Raw genomic sequence first — 7,764 nt, 5'->3', positions numbered from 1 at the left:
TAATGGTGTAATAATAAAAAAAATTGAGCTAAATGCATTTCGGGCTAACTGTAACTCATCCATTTGTAGTCTGTTTATGCTTCCAGTAATTGAGAAGTCCATATTAGAAAAGTGAGAAAGGGAATTTTAGAAGTAGCGAAGAGCTTAAAAATGTCATCACTTATCATAAACTACACAAAAAACGCATACTTACTGATAACAACATATAACTAATTCATATAATCACATCCACTAAGTAAAGCTCTCAACGCAGATTCATTGGTATCCAAGGTCTTTGCTTCAGACATTTCCCACTCTAATGATTCTTTTCATTACACATTTCGTATAAACTATTTTTCGACACACTTTCCTGTCCTGGCATACAACTTTAGCTTCCTTGCCGTCCATGCATTTTCTCATGCAAGCTCTTGTGTTTCTATTTCTTTTTGTATTTTGTCCCCTTAGAGTCTTATTCACACATTTCCACCAAGCTTCCTTGGTCTACATCTGGGTAAGCTACCATTAACTTCACCTAAATATCCTTGTTTCGTCAGTCGTTCTTCTTTCATTTTATCAACGTGCCCACATTATTGAAAAAATGTCTTTCACTCTTGTCAAACAGTGTTTTCTCTAAACCACATTCACTGAGAATCCGCTCATTACTAATTTTATTCTTTAGCGTTATAGAGTTAATCCAGGTACAATTTAATTTTTATGCTAAGAAAGGTAAATTTTTGCCAAAATTGGAATAGTCAAACTTTTAATTTAAAAATAATTTTAAATTACGAAAAAAAAACGAATTTTCTAAAAAAAAAATAGGAAGGAAGAAGTTTTTCCAAAAAAATACAAAAACTCTTGACCGATAAGTTAAAATTTTTAACTAAACTAGAATAATTTTTAACCAAAATATTAAGTTTCAACAAAATAGTTCAATTTTCAACCAAAGAGATGACTTTTTAACAAAAATATTAATTTCCTACCGAAAAAAAAGCAATTGTTAACAAAATTCAACAAATTCCAAATAAAAAGTTGAATTTTCAACTAAAAAAAGATGAAATTTTAAACAAAAATAATACACCCATCCTTCCTGTTGCTTACCCCTTTCTTTACTCTTATCTATTTCTTGGTAGATCCATGTCTTTCCACCATACAGCACAGTGGTTTCAAGTACAGAATTATATGTATGCAATACATATAATACACAATATATTTTATATAATTATAAATCTGAGAATTTTCTATTACTCCAGAGCCGCGTTTTAGTAAACCCAGGGTAAGTAATTTCTATAATTGCTGGCACACGCAGTTGTCAGATCAAGGTGCGAGAGTCGGTTGCGAGTGTCGCCTCGAGATGATCGCAGTGCGCGAGTACTCAGTTGAGTATATTGCGCAATATTTTGCATTCCAATTGGATACTGATCAGGTGGCCCTGACTGTTTTCGTCTCGATTCCCCCAATTTAGTAACAAAGCTATTTGCAGAAGACCTCCCGATACTGTTACTAAACCGGGAGTTTGGTGTACATATTCTACGCAAAATAATATTACAAATATCCGTTTAGGCACATGAAATAGTTCAAGGCTTCTCGTTCAATCACAGATGTTAAGCAATTCTTGTCTCGCTTATAATTGGATGAGGGCTCCGTACTACTAGAGCCATTCACCATATTTATTGAATCAGGAAATCCTTTTAAATTAAAAGAAAATTATCTACTCAAAAAAATTTAATTACGTCATTTATACATCTTCCTCCATAAATAACTGATAATTAATTATTTAAGCAACTCATGCAATTAAAAAATAAAATATATGTTTTTAACAATCACTAGTTGTAATATTGATAGCAGGAAATCTAGAAAATTCCCAAATTGGCTGGGAAACTATTATTTAAGCAAATTTGATTTGTTCAAACTAATAAGGGTTTGTTAAATAATAAAGCTAATCTACCTCAAACGTATATAGCATGTTAAAAGAAAACCTTGAATATGATTCTGTTAGAAAAAAGCCGCCTTTTTTAGAAAAAATAAATAGTTAAACGAAGGTAATTTATTTAAATAATTGAAAATTATTTTAAATATTTGTAATTATTCTATTACACCAGAAATAATTACTTTTGCCAAAAAAGCAGAATGAAGTGCTTGAATTTCTTTATTAGAAATTTATCTATAAGTACAAAATTTTCCCATTAGATTTCTTCAAACCCACAGGAGTTACTCCAAAAAAAACTAAAAGTGATTTTTTCCCACATATTTTAAATTGGATATTTCGAGTGACAGCGGCACCTGATCCTCTATAAAAAGCGATTTTATACCACTCTGATGGGTGTACTTGTCCGAATTTTTACGGTTTTGGATCCTAGGACTGAGAATTACAGCTTCTAAGCATTTCTTAATAAAACAATAAGAATATATTAACTCATAGAAAGAAATCAATTCTAGTAAACCCATTGAAAAACATGAGCGAATGAATTTTTTTTGTTTCTCTTATTCTAGAATTAAAATACTTTAAATGTTTTGAAAATCGACTTTTCTATTTTAGAGTAGTTTACATGGGTAAAAAAACTTTAAATTTCTTGTATCGTCAATCTTTTGCTAATGAGAATTTTCGTCAGTAAATAATGGCCCCAAATAATCGAAACTTAAACTAGATATCATTTTAAAGTGAGTAAACTTTTAATAAATTCATTAGGGTTTGTTCAAAATTCAAAATTTTTGAAATGAGACAATTAACTACGTGAAAAAGTAGTATTTAGATTGGATCGATATACGCCTTGGTCTTGCACGTTAACAAAATATGTTCGAAAAAAACTTTAATTTCGTAATTTTAATATTTTTGTAAATTTGAATTTTGTCTTGACTTTCTCGTGGATTTAAACGATTCCCCAAATTTAAAAAAAAAAATTTTACAGGCCCATCAGAGATTACTAATGTTTAGTAGACCCCTGTTTTCAAAAAATAAGTTTAGAACCTACATAAATGTAGAGAGAGTTTGGCCAGGTAACTTAAAATTTTCAGTTAGTAAAAATACGGCAGACAAAAATTTGATTAGTTTATAAAATCAAAAGTGTCAGAGTAATGCATTTCTGCAAAGGAAACACAAAAATGGGTTCTTATAAAACATGCTGCCTCTTGGTTTATAAATTTTTCTTTAGTGGTTTTATCACTCTTCAGACCCTCAAATTTTGAAAATAACACTTGAAGTCAGTTGAAAAAGAATAATATACAAAAAATAAGCAACTAAGTTGTTAAAAAATTCATATTTATACTCATGATTGTCTAGACTAATCAATTTTGTTTCTAGCGTATTTTTAGCAGTAAAAGCGATCTAGATACCTTACAAACTTCGCTGTAAATTTATGTATGTTAAATTTTTTTAAAGAACGTCTACTAAACAATAATAATCTCTTATTGGACTGAAAATAAAAAATATGTACAAACTTGAGGAGTTTTTCACGCCCTCCAGAAAAAAAAAATGAAAATTAAAAAAGAACGTTTTCAAAAATATTTAGTTCATTATTATTTGTTTTTATTGTTTTATTATTTGAAAAGCTATTTTTCCAAATAATTCCATTTCTGAATTTAAAAAAAATCTCAATCCACCCTAATAACCATTTCCACCTAATTTTTTTCTCAATCCATTAGCTAATTAATAAATAGCCGAATTCATAATATTTTGTGATTTCATGGATATTTTTTTATTTACTGATTATTTCCGAGTATTATATATGTTTCATCTGGCCTTAAAATAACAATTTTAAATTATTAAAATTCTAATGCTTATTTAATAATTCACGAATTATATTATTTACGAAGATAACTCAATTTACTAGCGAGACAATTAAGACAACTTTTCTCTAAAGATTGGGAAATGGAAAATGGAGAAATTAAAATAAACGAGACTCGCTGAACAATTACCCAGAATTTCTCTGAATCCGTTTTATTCATTGAGCCTCGGATTCGAAGTTACATCATGATCATTTAAATCGATCAGATAATGTCGGGGATCGGTACATTGCGTTTGCAATCTGAATGAAATATGTATGCCGAGAGAGAAAGAAATCGTCGAATTGATCGCTTCAGGGTCACATACAACATAAAATCAATGCAATTAGAGTTTAATAACTCAATTAACCAGGACTGAAGCTGAATCGGATAGCATCGAGTACAGATTGGAATTCTCGATCTTCCTTCTCTTGCCCTCTGAAGGCGGAGCCGGGGGCAACAGAGTGGGTTGACTAATCCGATTTCGTGCAATTCGAAACGTAATAGTGCGGAAAAGTTGCCTTTTAAAAAGACATTCTTCTTAAAAGATTTTTTTAAAATCGGTTAATACCTTCAACAGGGTGGAGTAAAAATGACCAAATTAATTTGGCAGAGAAATAAAAGTTTGTGGTTTGGCACCCGAAAAAGTAAAAAAAATAGTTCTGTTTGGTTGAAAAATTAGGGTGATTTCGTGATTCAAAAATATTAGGACTCCAATTTTTCTTTTAGTTTCTTCAGATGCCACCCCAGAATTGTATCGTTTAGATTTAGTTAAGTGTGCATTTTAAAATAATTCTAACATGACTTAAAAATGCACAGTTAACTAAATCCAAACTTTCATTTGTCTGCGCGCCTCAAATAATCCAAACTGCAACCTATTATTTTTTTTTTAATTTCGAATTAAATATTCCTATTATTGCTTTGAAATTATTCCTTTCTCATCTTATAATTTGAAATAATGAAAGTTTAAAATTCTTTTTGTTTTTATTTATTTCTTAGTTTAGAGTTTCGCGTGGAAAAAAAACATTTTTGGAAGAAAATATTGTGACGTCTGTCACAATCTGTATCAACTATTAGTAATGTGTGAAACCTGTTTTTTAAGACACTTTCGATTAATTTTTCGTTAATGAAATACAGAAAGTCCTACCAAGCTATATATGGGTGATTTTCAAAAAGATTTCAATGTTGGTTTTCAAAATAAGATAGAATTGAAATTTTAAATAATTTAATCATCAGATTTTTATGTTGAATGTTTGTGTGAAGAAATGTTCCTTTCAAAACATTTTTTTGTTTGCACATGCAAAGGCTACGGATTTGTTGTTTTTAATTTGTATCTTGATATAATTCATAGAATTTTTTTTAATACTGTCAACTTTGCGAAATTATTTTGCTCTATCGCTCATACAAGTTCTATCGATATATTTTTTTGTTTTAATTATTTCACTTTAGGTTTTTTTTTGTTGGGCTTATTTCCGACTCCAACCATAGTTTTTCCGCGTTCTTAAACGACTCACGAATATTCTATCAATTTTGAAATTATGGAAACGTGATGTATTTTCAAAATAAGATAGAAATAATTTTTCTCATGATTATGATCGATCATGATAAAACCCATGACATCAAATTAGTTATATTTAGAGAGGCTTTGGAGTTGTTACCAAACCGAGGGACAGACATTAAGGCATAGATCTTTCAGAATCTACAATCTCGAGTATTAGAATCGAAACTGTATTTATTCTTTGAACTTGGAATGATTGAATGAAAATTTATGAAAAAGATCTCTTTTAGATCGCAGTATTTATTTAAGCTTTCCTCAGAAATTTTTATGTATCTCGCCTTTTCATGCTATGAGAATAGAATTTTGGTATACTTATTATTTTGTATGGATAAAAAAATATCCTACAAGTCTTCTTTTAGATTTTTTGCGTATCTCGCGTCTTTTGCGTGATATTGGAATTTTCGATTTTCTGCATATCACTTACGATAACTAATAACAAAATAACAAGTCCTATTCTCAAATTGTTAAAAGGCATTTTAATACTTTTTATCAATTTGTTTTCGGACCTTTTGTCGATTTTTCACAAATTTTTTATTTTTATTTTTAATGTCATTTGTATGATTAAAACCAAAACTAGGTGTCCTATAAAAAAATAATTCATAACACATTTGTTGCTCTTTTCTGGTAAAAAATTGTTGTTAAATAATTATTTTTTCGTAACTTGTGCCGTTTTTCCACAATTTTTTATTATTTGTATTTTAAATATTATTTTTCACGACTAAGACCAAAAATACGCTTTCTATAAAGAAGTAATTGCCAACAAATTTGTGGGCCATTTTTTGGATCACAATTTTTGGCTCTTTATCTTTTTCCGTATCTTGCATAGTTTTAACACCAAATGAAATTGGGGATTTTTCAATATTTTTTGTGCATTAAAAATTTCAATTTTCGATTAAAAAAAAAATACAAAAAGTTGTTATGATCATCTTGCAGGGCTTTCAAAAACAATGTTTTTCTTATCCCGACTTTTTTTATATCATACGCTGTTTGGCGTAAAATTTGGATTTTCGATTGATTTTTTAAATCTTATAAATGCTATAACTCAGAATTTTTCTTCCGTCGAAAAAAGTCATCAGGATAATTTTGTTTGCTTTTAGAGTACCATGAATAACCGTGCATAACATTTGTAAATGTAAAAAACGATCCAAAAAATTTTTTTAATGCTCTAATTTTCTGAATTTTTATCCAAAATGGTTGTTGAACAAAATTGTGCTTTCGTCCTTTTGGGACAATTCTAATACTTTCTCAATCATTAATGATGAGAATATAAAAAGGTATGCCTACTCAGGCGGAAAAATTATACATAGTCGGAAATATTACACATAATTTTCATTTGTTTTATACACTTTTTGTATAAAACAATTTAAACCTATACATAACTCCTTCCGCAATATATAAACAAACTATCATTTTTCCGGCTGGGTAACTGTAGTTTAAAAAAATATATGTCTATGGAATAAAAAAGTGAGCCACCATAGGTGCTGTAACTTCTTTGAAAAGCCATAGTCTAGGAAGATCGAATCAAACCAGTTGCATTTTCTAATAAAAAATATATAATTTCTACTAAAGGAGATTACCTTTCTAACCGAAGAGAAAATTATTAAAACAGAAAGACGAGCTTTCTACAAAACAGTTGAATTATAAACCAAGTAATTTAGTTTTCAACAAAAAAATTAGTTTTTATTATTATTATTACACCATTAAGCCATTTCCCTTTCGGGGTAGGCGTGATTCACTCCGCAGGGGAAAGGAGTAGTGTGAGGCAAGGATAGAGATTTTTCAGATTGATCCAGAATTCTCGTGCTATTTCAGTAAATAACACGTTCGTTCCGCAACACTGCTCCGACCCAGGTTGCTGATCAATCTCTCTAGAAATCACCCCAAGCGAAGAACCTCACGAAGTCGTTATGTAAGGTTCCCCACTTGGGTCCATTAATAGCCAAGGTCTTTGTTTCAGGCGTCATTCACTCTACTGACACTCTTTTTATTAACTATTTGCCGCCATACTTTCCTGTCCTGGCATACTTCTCTAGCTTCTTTTATGTCTTATGTCTTCTATGTAAGTAGGGTCTCATTCACACATTCTAACCATTCTATCCGCGGTCTACCTCTGGGCACGCTGCCATTTACTTTACCTTAATACACTTGTTTCGTTAGTCGTTCATTTGGCATTCTCTCAACATGTCCAAACCATCTTAACCGATTTCTTTCCCATGTGTCTACTAGCGTCTCTTCTGCACCACATTCTTTTAGAATTATCTCGTTACTTACTTTGTCCATTAGGGATTTCCCGCTTATTATGCGCATAAATCTCTTGTCAATTGCGTTAATTTTTCTCTTATCTTTTTCTTGATAAGTCCATGTCCCGCTATCGTATAGTACAGTCGGTACAAATATAGAATTATGTATTGCCATTTTAGCTTTATTTGATATATTTTTACTTCTGATAAGGGGACCTGCTCTACCAA

Source organism: Belonocnema kinseyi, chromosome 2, assembly GCF_010883055.1.
Source record: "Belonocnema kinseyi isolate 2016_QV_RU_SX_M_011 chromosome 2, B_treatae_v1, whole genome shotgun sequence".
Lineage (NCBI taxonomy): Eukaryota > Metazoa > Arthropoda > Insecta > Hymenoptera > Cynipidae > Belonocnema > Belonocnema kinseyi.
Note: the sequence above shows the minus strand (reverse complement) of the source record.